The sequence below is a fragment of the Macrotis lagotis genome, chromosome X (assembly GCF_037893015.1).
Source record: "Macrotis lagotis isolate mMagLag1 chromosome X, bilby.v1.9.chrom.fasta, whole genome shotgun sequence".
NCBI classification, from domain to species: Eukaryota; Metazoa; Chordata; class Mammalia; order Peramelemorphia; family Peramelidae; genus Macrotis; species Macrotis lagotis.
The window spans coordinates 353,282,018-353,300,767 of NC_133666.1; the positions used below are offsets into that span (position 1 = coordinate 353,282,018).

At 35.9% G+C, this 18,750-nt stretch overlaps 1 long non-coding RNA gene across 4 annotated transcripts in view; it reads left to right on the forward strand.

The window, feature by feature from the left end:
* Positions 1-779: 779 nt before the first annotated feature.
* Positions 780-18,750, forward strand: part of LOC141497772 (uncharacterized) — a 93,071-nt gene continuing 75,100 nt past the window's right edge. For all 4 annotated transcript variants that reach the window (XR_012471447.1, XR_012471444.1, XR_012471445.1 and 1 more), the window contains exons 1-2: positions 780-1,309; positions 2,208-2,471. This is a non-coding gene — a long non-coding RNA (uncharacterized LOC141497772). The remainder of the gene's footprint in view (positions 1,310-2,207; positions 2,472-18,750) is intronic.

Consider the following 18,750-nt stretch of genomic DNA (forward strand, 5'->3'; position numbering starts at 1 on the left):
ATTCATCCAGAGATACAAATACAAATCACACAAAGGATGACTGAAAGGTGATTATAGGAATGATGTCTATTGCTTTGTGCATTTCCCATTTAGTTGATATTATTTTCCAGACTATCATATGCATTCCAATGGGTAACCTATTTATCTTTTGGTTTCATTTATAGCAAATATATCAAAAATCAATCTGACTCAGTTCCCATTCTAGTGTGTTCACTTAATGGTCAATGGATCTTGACTTCACATTTAGAGTACCAACAGCTAAGTTAGTGCTTGCTTATGGTTTTAAAACTGTGATTTTGAGTACCTCTTATTTCCCTCTCTGCTACTCCCCCCTGCCACTTTCACTGCAGAACTGCAGGGAGATCAGGAGGTAAAGATTTAACATAGGTTAGTGACTGAATGTGTGGAGAGGATCAGATAAAGGGGAGTCTATGAAGGTAGAATCTGCAAGCATTGGCATTTGTGTGGGGAGAGGGTAAAGGAGGGAGAAAAATAAAAAAAAATGACATTGAGGTTTCAGGCCTTGGTGACTAAGAGGCTGTTGTTGTTCTTAAGAAAAATAGGAGTTGGGGTGGCTAGGTGGTGCAGTGAATAGAGCACCAGCCCTGGAGTCAGGAGTACCTGAGTTCAAATCCGGTCTCAGACACTTAATAATTACCTAATTGTGTGGCCTTGGGCAGGCTACTTAACCCCATTGCCTTGCAAAAACCTAAAAAAAATAGGAGTACTGTGGACAAAGTTCAGTTACTTTGTCAGGGTCCTTTCCAGGGAGGTACACATTGACCATGAGGTTGACACACACATTGCCAGAACTAGCTCAGTATTTGGGAGGTTCTGAAAGAGAGTGTGGGGGAGAAGAGGTCTACAGAGTCATTGTGCTGACCTCATTATATACCTGTGAAACTTGGACAGTCTACCTGTGCCATGTCAGGAAACTGAATTACTTCCATTTTAAATTGTCTTAGGAAGATTCTGAAGATCACCTGCTGGAGAAGATACCAACCACTGAGGTCCTTTCTGGAGCTAAACTGCCCAGCATTCCAATATCACTACAGAGAGTGAAACTATGATGGGTGCTTGCCAAAAAGGCTATTTTATGGAAAACTCATATGGAGTAAGTGCTTATAAGGGGGTCAGAAGGAGTGATACCAAGTCACTCTGAAGGTCTCATTGAAGAACTTTAGAATTGATTGAACAGCATGGAAATCACTGGCATAGGACTGCTCAGCATGGTGTGCCCTCATCAGGGAGGGAGCTGCACTCTATGAGGAAGGCAGAACTGAAACAACTCAAAGGAAACCTGACATAGGTAAGTTTAGAGTACTCACCCCAGGTGTTCACATGGACTATTTGTGCCTAGCCTGTAATAGAATATTCTGTGTTCATTTTGGTCTGCTCAGCCACAGCTGGGCACACTGTCATTCATCTAAATGTCACAAGAAGACAAGAACCATCCAGCCAAGGAAAATAGGAAAAGTTAGAAGAGGATATAAATTTAAAGGACAATATCATTAGTTTGGTTCTGGATGTAATGTTTGAATTGCTGTTTATATAGCTTTTTCCAGCAGGTGGTTGGAAGCAAAGGTATAGAAGTCAGAGGAGGATCTTCATATATAGATGTGAAGGCTTCTTTGTAGAGATGATAATTAAAGTTATGCATAGAGGGGCAAAAGAAGAAGGTCAACAGAAATACTCAATAAATAAATCTTAGTACCTTTGAAATAAAATAAACAACACCATAGAGATGATAAACTAGCTTTCAGCCAATTCAGCTGATAAAACTAGCTGAATTGTTTGTCCTTCCTTTGCTAGAAAATGGAAAATCATTGAGGTCACAAGAAAATGCTTTACATATGTTCTATAAAGGTGATAGGATACTGTGATACAGTTTTGAAGAGGATGGCCTTAACTGTGGTATACCATTTTACAAATATGAAATTGAGACCAAGAGGAATTAAGTGACTTAAAATTTTCACACTTGGCTGGTAAAATTAGATATTTAGAAATAGTATCTGAACACTATATGCTTAAATCTTTAGCTGTCTTTCAAGTGAAATTTTTATTTAAATTGAATAGTATGTTGTTTTTAACTGTTAAACATTATGGGATTTTATAAAATAGGAATATTCTTATTAATTTTTTTAACTTTAAAGGACAAAGCCTTTAATCTCTTTAATCTTTAATCTCCTTTTCTGCCTATTTTCCAGACATTAGGTGTGCTTGGAGATAAAAGATTTTCAAAGAACTTCTTAAAGCTGCATTTGTGTTGTTTTTCTTAATGAAGGAGAGACTGAGTAAATCTAAAATGTACTGCAGTCAGCCTGCACTTTGAGAAGATAAGTATACTGCCAATATGCACTGACTTCATATGGTCTCCAGGATTATATTTTTTTCTGGCACAAACAATACATTCTGAAAAGAACCTGGTTTAGCAGCTGGGGATTTCAATTTTGCTGGGTAACCAGAAAAAGGTAAGCTGGTCATTATCACTTTCTGCTTCCTGGCCTAGGTAATTTTCTTCTATATAATTATATGCTGTGCTACTAAGCCAATCTAATAATTATATTTATGGAAGCTTTTTTCTCCTTCCTTTCCCCCCTTTCAGTGGGGAACCACTAAGCATTTAACAATAGTTTAACGATGAAATTGCCAATTTAACTTTATGCACAGTGCATCCTTAGGGAATGTTAAAATCTATAGTTATCTTTATTTGATTATATTTCATTTTTCTCTACATTTGTTTAGATCCTATATTGTTTAATTCTGGATTTTGTAGGCACTACAGTTTTTAAGCTAGAAAGGATATTAGGGTGACCCTTGATGTGAGAGGTCATAAGAGGTTGAAGATTTACTAATGCAATAAACTTATCAGAGAGCTAAGGATGTCTAATGGATGTGGTCTAATGGATGCAGTTGTAGAAGGGAGACTGCTTCCTAGCATTCTGTCTGGAGGTAGGCATCAAAGGAGAAAAAGGAATGAGGAGTGATTGGCAAGGAGGAGGGATTTGTAGGGGCCTCCCTATCACTCATATCCCTCTGGTTACACCTTTTCTGTTAAATGCCTCCATTAAGACCACAAAAATGCTAACATTATCAATATGCTATTACTAATAATTATCAATCAAAAGTTATTCATTTTAATAATGTCCAATAAACTGTATAAAGTCTATGTCTCTCATTTAGGCATGACTATAGCACAGAGACTTAAAGTGACTTGGTCAAAAATTCCAAAGATATGTGGCCAAGTCAGAATTTGAATCCAGATCCTTTGACTGCTAGACTAGTATTTTTTTTTTCAGCAGAAGTGGTTAATATAGAGTTTAGTCTTGAATTAGTGGAAAGGATTTTATTATTTAGGGTTTCCCATATCAATGAAATCACAGGTCCAGTTCCTTTTAAATTAGGCATAGAATGTTGACCTAATAGTCTAAAAAAAGTGAAAACACCCTTAAAAAAGAAAAAAAATACTTTTCTTGAAAGAGGGATCAAAGAAAACCCTATGCCAGATATTTTTGGTTTATTTCTCTAGTTTTATAGATTCTGGTGAACCTTTAGCATTGTCATGAAGAATACATACACAGCACAAACTCCATATTGAAAAAAGGACTCCCAGTTGATCCTAAGGTTCTCCAGCTGCTTTCATGTGAAGATAACACTGGATGATATCAAACCCCAGGAGAATGAAGAGTCTCTTAAAAGAGATTACATATCAATTAAAAAGAATTTGGTCTTACAATATGAAAGGAAAAACAAGTGAATGAAGAATTTTTTCCCCCAGACTATCATATACATTCAAATGGGGAACCCATTCAACTGGGACATCAGTAGATATCTAAGGACAGCCACTTAAGATGGACAATGCCTTAGAACTAGGATTGAATAGGAGCTAGTTTGCATCTGGGAAACTGCCAAGCTTCCTCAATTATGCCTAGTTTTTCTGAATTAAACCCTGATCTTTTTAACACCAATATTCTTCCAGTGTCTTAGGATCTGGACCACAATCTCTAAATAATTAGAATTGTAGATGATGCAAAGTTCAAAGGAAAGACAAGTAGTGGTCCTATACAGTGTGAGAGAAAAATCATTTAGGAGAGGAGATAGGCCAACCATGTAGCAAAAATGAAAGATGACATGCTGGTCATCTATAGAGGGTACATTACCGCCTGTGAAATGATAAGAGGAATGGAAGAAGCCTCCAGGATAACTTCCTTATGAAGGTTATTGGCGAAAAAGCTCAAGGGTTGAAAAAACAAAAGCAGGGATAAGCTGCAAGCTGTCTTAAAACAATGCATCCCCAACTTCTTGCTCTCAGGACTTCTTTGAACTTTTTTTTTTTTTTAGGTTTTTGCAAGGCAAATGGAGTTAAGTGGCTTGCCCAAGGCCACACAGCTAGGTAATTATTAAGTGTCTGAGGTCGGATTTGAACTACAGGGCTATCCATTGTGCCATCTAGCTGCCCCCAATTCTTTGAACTCTTAAAAAAAAAAATACTGAATATTCCAAGGGTTTTTTGTTTCTATTATAGTTATCATATTAGAAATTAAATGATGCATGTAAAATATATATTAATTCATTTACAAAAATAATAAACCTATTAAACATTAATATACTTTAATGAAAAATAACAATATTTTTCCAAAAGAAAAAAGTAAGCTGAATGACTTTTTTTTTAAAAACACACAATATATGTGTATATATACATATAATTTTTAATGGCAGTTTTTATAGAAGACAATTGAATTTTCAGTATCTACTTCTACATTCAACATGTTATAAGATATTATTTTGGTTGAAATACTGGGATTTGGGGGAAAAATAAACTTCACATGAATAGGTAATTGGAAAAAAGAGGAACATTTTTAATAGGTAAATAATGCTTCAGTATTATTATGAAAACAGGTTTGAGCTTTAAAGGATCTTCTTACTGAGAACCACAGAAGGACATTTTTTGTTTTGAAGTTCAAGTCTTGATGGACATAATCACAGATTCCTTGAATTCAGCACTGAAATTCCTTGAGACAGCATTTTAAAAGTGCTTTTCAATCAGAAGAGCATGCATTTGCTTGAATGAATGCAAAAATATCTCTTTTAATTCTTTTTGTTAAATGAAGCCTCCCTAACCTATCATTATTTATTTTGGCTATCTGAAAAGGTAAATACAAGATGTAAAAAAGCTAATGGAAATATTGGCTGACTGAAAATGGGTAAGCTATGTGTGAATATATGTGTGAATATGTGTGAAACTGCGTGAATTCTTTAAACTCTTCTCAAATATCTCTTTGGCCTACTTGAAAAATGGATAGACACTTCCTAGTTGTGTGATCCTGAGCAAGTCACAACCCAAAATGCCTCAGTTTTCTCAAGAATTGGCCAAGGAAATAGCAAACCACTCCAGTACCTTTGCTAAGAAAACCCAAATGGGGACAGAAAAATGGGGACACAATTGAACATTCTATTTAAAAAATGTGCTTCTGCACATTCTGTGCTTTTGCTGATAACTCATTTCCCACCTTTACTTTCCACTCACCCTCTCCAACTTATTGCCCTTCCCAGGACTTCTTGTGTAATAGAGAACTTATGTAATTTGTTTTACATGTTAACTGTCTCAGTGACAACAATAAATGGATTGAAATTTGGCTGGGGCAATTTGTCATATAGAAGTGCTGTTCCCAGGAATTTAATAGTCATTTCCCCTTATTGTATATATATTTAACATTCAGTAGTTCATTGATAAGATATATATATATATATGTGTGTGTATATATATATATGTATGTGTATATATATATATGTATGTATATATATACATATATATATATATATATATATATATATATATATAATCTTAAATCATCAAAGGGTGAATCAGTCCCCAGAGATGGAAAAGAAGCTTTCATTGATTGGAATGGAGTTTTCATGCCTTTCTCAAAGTGTAGGCTTTTGGCTTAGTGTTTTGCTTCAAATTGAAAATCAAGTCCTTGACTTAGAGTCTCTGTTTGAACAAGACAGTTTGCATTAAGAGAATTAGTTACTAAGTTGGAGGTCAAAGAGTTCTTGAGATTTTGAAGGCTAACATGGCTGAGTGACCAGGTAATGAAATGTAATAGAAAGTTTCACTTTGGTTCTTATTTTGAACATTTTCCAAGGTTACTCTAGAGAAATAGGATAAATAATTTCCATGTCCCAACTCTGATCAGGAATCTGTTGTATGGAAAGTAAAGTAAAGCATTTGCAATCATTATGATAAGGGGGAAACTTTTCTCATACTACCTTGGAGTTTGTAATATGAATATATAAACCATTGTATATATATATGGTAACTAACCAGAGGATGATGCTTAACAACCAGTTCTCCAGGAGAAAAAATATACATATGATATACTTTTAAATTTAATCTGCATTATTAATGTTTTCTCCTTCAGTTTCTTAAGTCTAGGCAATCATATAAATAATAAATTAAGCCCCAAGACATAGTATTTGCAGATTTTTGATATTTAACTGTTTTCAGTGAAAATTTAACGTGTACTCTCAACTCACATGTGAGCCCCAACTCACCCCCTCATGGTTATTCCCAGTTTCCCAGGACATCTGCCATCACTTGAAATCAAAGCTCATGAAACCCAGCAACATTTTCACCTTTTCTAGTTATCCAGAGGATATAATTCATTTGATGCAAAAGAATTTGAAGAAATAGAAAGGTAACAATAAATTATCTTCATTAATTCAGGGGCACATTCTCCCTCAAATTCTCACATCAATAGTGGAAAGATTAGACAAGTATAGGATATGCACATATGTGGGGTTGGAACAGATTTGTGAAGTGGTAATTCACTCCTCTGAACTAGAGGGCTTCAGATATTTTTTGTTGATAGCATCATGTTGTTTCTATTGGGCTTACTCTCAGTTGTTTTGTCATATAGTCCAGATATATGGGGCTCTGTTCTTTGTTGACCTCATAATTGATGTGTTTCTTCTACTGGCCCTGTGGTCAGTGCCAGAGATGGCTCCACTGGTCGAGAATTTGTGAAACTTACTTTTACTTTCAGCTTCTACCTTCAATTAGTCCTGAGCTGAGGTTCTACTCCATCATTGGAAGAATGGTTTCTACCATGATCCTTTAGTTTAAAGCCCATGGTTTTTTAAAACCCCTAAAATAATCAGCCGTTTGCCTTAGAGGGAAAAAGAACTTATTCCTCCTCTGAACCCCCGCCCCCACCTTCTCCCCACCAAAAAAAACCAAACCCCAAACTTACTAAGAACGAAAAAATAGAATAAACCAAAGCAAACCAAAACAATCTTTCCAGGATTTTTTCCCCCATTAGGTATAAAGAGCACCGGCGAGAAAAGATCCATTTTCCAAAAGTCAAGACCTTATCCCAGATCTTGGATTATATAGCTGGGTAGAACCCTCAGGCTTAAATCTAGATTTTGATCAGTATTTCCTGATTACTGCAATTTAAGTTTCTATAAGAAATGATTCTCTTGTTTATTTCTAACAAATCTTTGTAGCTCCTTGCTTAATTTCTTTCTTTCTCTCTCTCTCTCTCTCTCTCTCTCTCTCTCTCTCTCTCTCTCTCTCTCTTTCTTTCTTTCTTTCTTTTTTGTTTTTGCAAGGTAATAGGGTTAAGTAACTTGCCCAAGGTCACACCACTTACCCAAGATGGGTAATTATTAAGTGTCTGAGGCAGGATTTGATTTCAGGGCCAGTGATCCATCCACTGTGCCCCCCCACCCCCGATTCATTTCTATAAACTAAACTATACTTAGTAGAAGTTTCTTTTCCAGCAAACTGTGGAGGGCTTTGAAGTCCAGGGTCCTTCAATTTCAAAACTCTTTCTTTCTCATTTAAATGAGTAGAAAGGGGAAAAGGTCTTGGAAAATACTCTTAACACAGGTATCTTGCTCCTACTAGATTACTGTTTTTATTATGTATGCATAGCCAGAAGATTCTTTTCAGCATTTACTGTAAACTCCTTTCACAAAAATCCATTGATTTTTTTTTGTTATTTTTTTTTCTGAACCAATCTTCTTTTGGTCATTTGTATGAACCTTTTTTGGGCTTATCAAGATAAGCAGTATAATAAAGGAATACTTACTTTTTGAGATCATTCCAAAAAGAGCCTGGATAGTCACACTTTCTCTTTTCAGTGTGGCAACAACTGACAGTTTGTTGTTTCTTCTCCTTACATTGGTCAAAATCAGTGGGAAAATGATTAATATTTCACTCCAAACTTGAAATACTTTAGATAGCAGTTAGGGATTAGGAATAGGTACTCTTGATATTTGTTCTCATTTTTCCCCCCATGGTTGGGAGGAAACATCATTAGAAATTTTTCTTTTGGATTGACCTTGTAGAGACTTGTCTCCAACTTCATGGTAGAGATGATTTCCCTGACCTTTCCCACTCATTAGTAAACCATTAAATTTTCAGAAATTGGGCAACTAGTTGGCACAGCAAATAGAGCATCAACCCTAGAATCAGGAGGACCTGAGTTTAAATCTGGCCTCGGACACTTAATTACCTAGCTGTGTGATGTTGGGCAAGTCACTTAACCCCCATTGCCTAGGAAAAAAATATTAAAAATTAAAAAAAAATTCAGAGATCAAAGATTGGCTTGCTTCTTCTCTAATCCTCTAAGTCCTTTTCATCAAAAACTATAAGATACATTGAATGATAAATTCTAGGACCTGGGAAGATAGTTTGATGACCATTCTCCCCCTTTCCTCTATCACATCAACCTAATCTATTCAAATCCTCAAATACCTGTGCCTTGTTAGGTACTAGGGACACCAAGACTAAATGAAAAATTATTTTTGATTTGAGGAAGCTAATAGTTTAAAGCTGCACTCCAATTTGAATTCTAGACTTGACTTGCTATCCAATTTTCAAGATTCTTCAAGGGAATAAGCCATTTTCAAAAGAACTGAAAACTATTGACAATATGAAATATTTTTTTTTCAAATCACTAAGAATAAGAGTAATAAAAATCAAAACAACCCTAGTGTTTTAATTCATACCTAAACAACTGACAAAGATGAAAAAAGAAGGGAATGAAAGTCAATGTAGAATGGTCTGTGGAAAGATCTGTTTGTGGAGCTGTGAATAGGTTCAGCTATTCTGGAGAGCAGTTTGAAATTATGCTAAGAAGGTGACTAAAATGTCCATACCCTTTTCCTCAAAGATCTTAGAGTTAGGCATATGTTTTATTTAACCACTTTCCCCTTATTTGATTAGTTGTTTCAAAAATTGAAATTCTGGGTAGGGGAAGGAGAAGGAACATGTTTGGAGATTAGAGTTTTGCAAAAGAATTTAACAAAATAGAGAAAAATTATTGAAATTTCAGTTTGGCAGTTGAAAGAAGGGTGAAATGGGGAAGAAATAAGACTGAATGCAGACAGACAAATTAAGAGGCTCTTACAAAAGTTAAGGCTAGAAGTGCTCAGAAGTTTGATTAGTGTGGTTGTAGTGTAAATGGAATTGATAGACTAGATGACTAGATTAGAACATGGATAATGGCTCAGCAAAGAAGACTGTGGAGTGGAGGCTAGACAACAAGCAGGAGAACAATGCTGGAACAGTTTATGAGAATCCAGAAAAGAAGAAGGTTGTCAGTGATGCCAAAAGGCATGAGGACTATGAAAAGGTCATTGGATTTAGCATCAAAGATATCATTAATGAAGAAGTTTCAGTTGCATGATTTTGTTGGATGTTAGAGTTCAAGGGGATGAGGATAGCAGGGAAGATGTAGAGAGCTTTTTTCCCCTAGTAGTAAGGTTGTCAAAGAGAGGAGAGAGGTGAAGGAAAATAGCTTGATGGGATAAAAGAGTCAAGTAAACATTTTTGAGAATGTGAGAACTCTGGGCAGATTTCTAGGCAGCAGTAGAGAGTATCCACTCAAGTAATTCACATTAATTTTTCTAATAACTCTCATTTATATAGTGATTTTTGATTTATTTAGTCCACTCTTGTCCTGTGTACAAGCATCATTCATTTTGCAGATGAGAAAATCCATCCTTCAAATCTCAGCTCAAATGCCATCTACTCTAATAAGGTTTCTCTAATTACCCCAGATGAAAATGATTTCTTGCTTCTTTGAACTCCTGTAGGATATTTTATCTTTCATGTGGTACTTTTTACATTTTAACCTTCATGATAATTATTTGCATATATTTTTCCATCCCTTTTTACTGTACATACCCTGACAGTAGGGCCTGTGTCTCTTTGTTCTCTATCTTCCATGTTCTCTATCTAGTAAGATTATGAGAGTTCAGCAAACAAATGAATGAAGATACTTCATGAATGGGTCTTAACTTGAGACTCACAGACTCCCAAAGGGCTTGAGGAAAGTTTTCAGGGGTGCTGGAACTAGGATGGTAAAATTGCATGTTTATTTTTATTTATTTTTAAGTGAAATTTAGTGTTTCCCTCAATTATTAAAAAACACCCCAAACCCAACAACATCAGTCTGCTAAAGAGGTTCACGATACCAAAAAATTATGGATCCCCTTTCCTAAGCTCTCTGGTCATAGCAGGGAGGCTGCAGGACATTGAAACTTGTGTAAATAATGTATCTTCTGGGTACACAGCAGAAAGGGCCCACCTAAGGGCATTGTGATAACTGGATGAATAGTACTGTAGTAGTGACATCAGTGATATCTCAGCTGGTGTATGAAAGGGATGTGACTGTTGAGTTGTTGCATCACTGAGACATGCTGGGTCATTGACCTAGCTCCCAGCTATCAGTCAGTCAACCCTGAGCTCCTACTTGGTACAGAATCATCTATTTCTCTAACATTGGAGATAGATAGGGATAGGTGAGGAAGAAGAGAAGAGAGAGAACAAAAAGGAGACAGCGTGATAATTAAAGCCCTCCATAATCTGTCTGCAAATTACTTCTCAAGCCTTGTCACATTCCATATTGGAATCTTTAGTGGATGGCTCATTGTTCCCTGCTTTCATTCCGTCATTTTCTGATGCCATTTTTTTTTTGGAGCCTGGGATGGTCTTTATATATATGTTGAAATCCTCCTTTTCTTTAAAGGTGTCAAATCCCTCATGAAATCTTTTATCTTCTTCCCTCCTACCTATCCCTATGCACCAATCTTAGATAAAGAAAATTAAAAAATATTTTATTTTGACATATCAATATGTTACCAATAAATAACCCCTATTATACCTCCCCATAAAAAGTTAAGAAAAACATTAAACAAAACTGGTACTGACAGATGCCACTTTCTATTTTTTTTTTTTATTTTTCTGTTTGTTGACAAAAGGAAGAACATCAGTCAGTCAACAAAAATTTATTAATTGGCTACTATGGGCACTGCATTTGTTATTGGTAATACAAAGAAAAGAAAAATCTAATCTGGGAGAAAATAAGGAAAACCACCATGTATAAATAAACATGAATATAAATTTGTATAAATAAGTACTAATAAATAATAGGATAAATTAGAGATAATAAATAGAGGGGAGGCATTGAGAATTAAGTGTGATCAAGATAAGCTTCCCATAGGAGATGGTATTTTTATCTGGGACTTAAGTCAGGGAACCAGGAGGCAGAGATGAAGAGAGAAAAAATTCTAGGTATGAGGGATAGCCAGTGAAAATTGTTCATTGTCCCGAGATGGAGAGTGCTATATGAGGAGTAGCCAGGTGGTCATTGTCAGTGGATCAAAAAGTGTGTATGGAGATGTGTAAGATGTAAGGAAGACTGAAAGGGTGAGGTGGGTAAGGAACAAGTGATGAAGGACTTAGAATGCTAGAGGATTTTGTATTTTGATCCTGGAGGAAATATTCACTTTAGTTTATTGAGTGGGGACTTTGGGATTAGACTGTACTTTAGTAAGATTACCTTGGCAGTTGAATGGAGGTTAGACTAGAGTGGGGACAGGCAGACCAACTAGCAGTCTATGACAACAGTCTAGGTGTGAGGTAAAGAGGTCCTGCCCCAGCTTGATTCCAGAAAAAGAGGAAGGGGGGGAGCATATTCAAGAGACATTGCAAAGGTAAAATCAACAGGCTTTGGCAACAGATTGAATATGGAAATGAAAGAATGTGGAGGTCAGGGATGACAACAAAGTTATGAGCTCGGGAGGATGGAGGTACCTCCATAGTAATGGAAAATTAGAAAGAAAGAAAGAGTTTGTGGGAAAATAGAAGAGTTTTGTTTTGGACATGTTGAAACATCCAGTTTGAGATGTTTATTAGGCAGTTGGAGATGAGGGACTGGAGGTCAGCAGAAAAGTTAGAGCTGAACAAGTAGTTTTAGGAATCAGTATAAAGATAAGAATCAAATTTATGGCAGTTGATGAAATCATCAAATTAAATGGCATAGAGGAGGATGGGAAATTCTAGGAAATTCCAGAACTCTGTGGGACACCCGTGGTTAGCAGGGGGAAGCTGGAGGAAGATCCAATGAAGGAGACTGAGTAGGAAGCTTCAGGTAGATAGGAGGAGAAATGAAAACTATCAAAGACAATATTAAGGACAAAAGAATGATTGACAGTGTCAAAGAAGGATACAACTCAGAGCAGGCCATTAGATTTGGCAATTAAGAGATTATTCATTATTTTGAAAAGAGTAGTTTTGGTTGAATGATGAAGGCAGAAACTAGGATATATATTTTAAAAAGAGATTTAGAAGAAATATATGAAACATCCAATTTAGAAGGCCTGCTCCACTAGAGATATGGAGCAATAGATATTGGGGATGGACAGATGAAGATTTTGAAGATGGGGTAGACATGAGCATGTTTTAGTTAATATTGAAGCAGATAGTAGACAAGGAGGGACTGAAGATAAGAGAATAAATAGGGTGAAAGAGGGGCTATCTGTTGGAGAAAATGGGATGGAATGGAATCACTCATGCATGTAAAGGATTTTGTCATGCTTAGGATATGAGTGAAAGAAGAGACAATGAAAGAAGGTAACTGAGAGATGTGAATTGAGAAAGAGGAGGGGACAAGAGTGATTTCTCAGAAAATGACTTTAATTTGTTCAGTGGAATATGAGGAAACATTCTCAGCTGAGAGAGTGGGGGAGGGTTAATTATAGGTGGTTTGAGGAGGGTTGAAAAGATTTGGAAGAGCTGTGGGAAGTGGAATAGTAAGTAAATTAGGAGATGCAAAATTATATCCTCGACACAGTGAGGACCCAGTTGAGATAATATAATATAATTTTTCAGTGAACCTAGTCAGCATAATTTCAGTCTCTCCAACTTTTTTCAGCATCACATGTGTATAAAAGAATATCTTAATAATTTGCTACAAACATTATCTATTGTGTTTGACAATTGGGGTTTATTTACTTGCTTCCTGAAACCTACAGAATACTGCACTATCAATCATTTAACTATCAAGAAAGAAGTATAGTATATAATTTGGTCATCATGTGGCAGTATCCCAGGCCACTAGTCAAATGATTATCAAAGGTTATTAAAAATGTGCCTCTGCTGGTTCTTCCCTCTTTAAGTTGGGGAGAAGGTACAAACCTATATTAGTAGTGTATTCACCCAGATTTCTATACCAAGGAAATTGCAGGTCCAGTCCCTATTCTGATATTTGTGTATCAAAATTTTTCTTGAATTTCTAATTGTTAACCCTGATATTTGTTTCTAATCCAGCTCTTTTCTTCTTCCTGCATTGCTATTGTCCATGCAAACATTTTTTACATTTTACATAATTTAAATAGCCTATTTGTTTATTTTCTTATTTAAATGAAGATTTTATAACTTTTACATTTTACATAATTGAAATAACCTATTTGTCTATTATCTTATTTAAATGAAGATTTCATGACTAACCTGTTCTTTTACCCTCCCTATATAAACAATATCTTCCTTCTCAAATCTCTTATATTACTCTATTTAGAATTCTCCTATGCACATATATTGATCTTTGTTGCAATTATTTGTCAAAGGGTATTCATTCAGTGTGCCTCTCCTGGTTCTCCCTAAGCTCACATGAAAAAATACCCAGACTAAAACTTCTTAAACTACTTCCCCTCATGCTATATCCCAAGCTTCAAGGTTCATGGTATGGTACTAAGCTTCAGATCAATATAAAGTTAGGGGTATGACACAGAATATGTGAAAAATTTTAATATAAGAAATCTTTCATGCAAACTTCAAGTCCTTATTCCTTATTTGAAGATCTCTTCTCATTCACAAATCTTTACATTCATTATTACAGAGAAAATTCACACTACATACCTACACAGATACATTCACTTGTTTTACTGTACCAAGAAATTAATGATACTTGTTAAGACCTATTCTGTGGAGTGCTTCTCATCTTCTTGACCATCCTCACCACAGCCAGAGTAGGGGTGGGAGCTGGAAAGAAATTCAAACTCTTTTAGTACTTGAAAGTCATGAATAAATGAAAAGTAGTTTGTTCTTCTGAACCCAGTTCAGTTCTGTCTTATCCATATTAGGTCTATCTCACATCACTCACACCTTGACTTGATATCTACTCAATTTCTTCTTATGGTCAAATCTATCCTTATTTAACTACTCCTGTGTCCATCTCAGACTGCCTTCTTATTGAGAAGTCATGGCTCCTCATTATCAAGTGGTGAGCTAAGGACCTGGGGATGGCTACCTTTCCACATGTAAATATTAACATGAAATGGTAGAACAGGAGTCATTTTCCAGAGTGAGTCTCAAGAACAGTTAAAGAACTCAGAAAAAAAAATCTCTTCCTGCCTTTTGACTTCATCTCTATGCTGAACTCTTAGAAAGTAGTTTGTGATGTCTGATAGACTTAATCTCTCTTGGAAGAGCCCCCAGGACCCCTAAGTCTTCCATGAAGATGAAATGTGCTATAAACTCTGCTACGTACTTGAATCCTTAGCAAGCATGGTTCATAGCACATTTTATAAATGCCTGTTACCCAGGGGACATGAAGACTAGAGAAGTAGGGGTTAGAGAGTAAAGGAACACTTTGCCAATGGCTGTGGCTTGTAATAAGGCAAGGTCACCATTTTCAGATCTTTAAACTCATTGCCTGTCACAATGAAAAGTCTGAATACTTGCAAAGCCTGTATCCATATATAATAGTTAAAATTATATGCTTATTTCCTACCTTAAGCAGTGAACTTAAAGACCTTGTTTTGGAATGTTGAATTTTCTTTGGGAAACAAAGAACTGCACTTGGTTGAACCTTTACTCCTTCGGTATGGTCCCTTCTCTCTCTTGCCACAGCAAGTTAAATCATTAAGCTCCTATATAATTAAAATTTCATCCAAGTCATTCTAGTTGTGTTTACTGGCCACAGTAGAGTATATAAATATCTCAGAAGGGCATAAAGACAGAGATTGCTTCCTGTCCGTGGTTTTCCATTTACCAGTCTGCTACCATATATTATCTACAGCTGGGTTACAGTTGAATTCATGGCTTCTTCCTGAAGGGCTATTGGTCCTATAGGATTTATAAACACATTTTAAGATAAGAAAGCTAGTTTCAAGGGTTCAGCATATTTTGGAAAATTAGTTCTTGCTTTGGGGGGTATTTTGTATCTCTTTCCATGGAAAATATGACCTATGGCATATTTGTTGAAATACATATATATTTACATTCTATCCTTTTTCTCTCTATGTTTACTGAAGAAAGAGTTAAATATAAAATCTATAAAATCTAGTCTAAAATTCATTTGTTGAAATACATGCACATAACTATACATTTTTAACCTATAACAAATAACTTTCTTTCTCAATGAGGGAGATGGGGTGGAAAGAAAGGAGAGAATTCAGGACTCAAAGTTTAAAAGTGAATGTTGAAACTTATATTTGCATGTAACTAGAGAAAAATAACATAAAATAAAATGCAAAATATATGCATGTAAATGGATATATTTATATACATGCTGACAAGTCTTTTTTTACTATATGTACTAAATAAATATGTCTATAAAAATAAATATAAATATATATGTACACTCCTTTCAATTTTTGTAGTATCCTCCTAATTGGTCCCATTGTTTTACTCCACTCATTACAATCTATCCTTTATACCACTATGACATTAATCTTCCTGAAATACCCTTTTTGTTATGTCATTCCCTTGTGGAAAAATCTTAAACAATTTCCTGTTAACTTATAGGATAACATCCAAATGCCTTAGTTTCATAATCAAAAACCCTCAATCTCTGAGTCTTCTTAACTTTTTAAACATCCCTTTACTCTCCTACATGAATTCACCTCACTGGCTATGGACCAATCATAATGGATTAATGTCTAATCAGTGTCTTTGTATCACACCATACACTCTTACCTCCAAGTCTTGGTTTATGATATTTCTTGCCACTTGGAATGCCTTCCCAACTATTTCTTGTCCATCTAAATCTTGCTATTCTGCAAGTCTCTGCTTAAGTTTTTCCTCTTGTTTTGAAGTTCATGTGACTCGAATCCATAGTATTTACTCTCTAGAACAGTTTTGAGGCACTCGAACCTATATCTTGTGTTGTGACTATATTAGGATTGCATTCCTTCTGTATCCATAAAAAACTGCAAGAACCTGACACCAAGAGGTGATTTCTTTGAGTTGCCATAGTGCCAAGCAATGGTTATTAAGACAGCGGGCACTCAATATTAGCTGACTAAATAAAAACAAACAAGTAAATAAATAAACAAACAAACAAATGAATGAATAAATAAATAAATAAATGTATGATACAAGAAACCAAGCAATGCTAATTTATTCTGCCTCTTTTCTTGTAAATAGAGAACAAATGGAAAGTTCCACACTTAGATGAAGCGAAGCATAAGAATTGAGGGTCACCAAAACAAATAAATAAACAAAAGAACTGAGGATCTCCAGTTTAACTTGTTTGAGGCAGTGTGTATATTAACTCAGAGATTAGCCAAGTTTTTCCCCATGTCTTTCAACTAACCACTCAAGCCTTTGATGTTATATACACATAATAAACAATACTTTCAAATATAATACTAAATACTAAAGTCTTGATTAAACAAAAGAAGCTATTATTTGCCTTTAGGATGCCCTGAAAAATACAAATATTTCTGGAATATGGGATCCAGATGACTAGAAAAGCTCCTCACAAGACTTTGGGGAAGATAGCACATAGTACTCATTAAGAAATGATCTCCAGGGGCAGCTAGGTGGTGCAGTGGATAGAGCACTGGCCCTGGAGTCAAGAGTACCTGAGTTCAAATCCGGTCTCAGACACTTACTAATTACCTAGCTGTGTGTCCTTGGGCAAGCCACTTAACCCCATTGCCTTGCAAAAACCCAACCCCCCCCCCCAAAAAAAAAACAACCTCCAGGTTTCTCTGGTTTTAGGGCCTTTATGGAGTTTTTCTTTCTCATCTCTGGTTCACTCTGATTATATGGGCAAGACTTCCAATTGATTTCCATTGCAGATAGTGCTTGCTTATGTATTACTTTCATTACTTATCATTTTAAAGTAAGTTCCATTTGCTCTCTAGTGTTTTAATAGGAATGGATGTTGTATCTTGTTTTGAGATAATCATATGGTTTTTGTTAGACCATCACTTGCAAACGCAGGGTCAGGGATGGGGGTAGGGGGCCTGGGGGTAGGTGATAGGACAGGGATGGACAGATACATATCCTAAAATCATAGATTCAAAATATGTTAGATCTGGAAACCATTTTAGTTATCACTTAGTCCAATTCCCTAATTTTACAAAAGAAGAAAATGACTTGCTTAAATTCACAAGAGCTAAGCAGCTGAGGCCCTGCCTCCTACTCACTAGTAGATGTTGAAGTAAGTGGAAGATATAAGAGCCATGGTTTTGGTGATACCACTAACCACTCCTAATTGGTTCCATTGTTTTACTCTACTCATTATAATCTATCCTTTATACTACTATGAAATTAGTCTCTCTGAAATACCCTTTTTATTATGTTATTACCTTGTGGAAAAATCTTAAACAACTTCCTGTTAACTTATAGGATAAAGTCCAAATGCCTTAGTTTCATGATCAAAACTCTCCATCTCCGAGTCTTCCTAACTTTTTAAACATCCCTTTACTCTCATACATGAATTCCCCGCACTGGCTATGGACCAGTCATAATGGAGGGGAGAAGATCATAATCATAATGAGGAGGGGAGAAGACACTCAGATTATCAATGGAGGATGCCAAGCCTTTGTTTGGTGTCAGCAGATATGAACTCACTGCCTTAACTGGGAACCTCTTGCCCAGCCTCTTTGTCCTGTTCCTCTCAGGGACTGTGACTCCTCTGATCTTTGCTACTCTGGCCTTTCCTTAATCCTGAAGCATCACTTCTGAGATCTATGATCTTGTCTTAGGGGGAAAAATGTATGCCCAGCTAGTAAAAGGGGAGCATCCAGACTTCTTACCTAGCCTTAATCAACAAATGAACATTGCCTTAGACAAATTGAGACCTAGGAAAAAATGTAAGCTTAAAAAGGTCAAGGTCTCCCATTGCATCCAGTCATATCCAGTCATCCTGATCTATATCTTGTCACTGGATCTAGATGACTCTGGAAGAGAGAATGAGACTGGTGCCTATGCACATCCTTCCCTCACTTAAAAATTAATTCACTTGTAATTTATGGCATCACTTTTCTGCTGTCACAGTCTTCTTTAAAGAATGAAGGTCCAGGGGTGGCTAGGTGGTGCATTAGAGCACCAGCCCTGGAGTCAGGAGTACCTGAGTTCAAATTCAGCCTCAGACACTTAATAATTACCTAGCTGTGGGTAAACTGCTTAACCCCATTTGTCTTGCAAAAAAACCTAAAAAA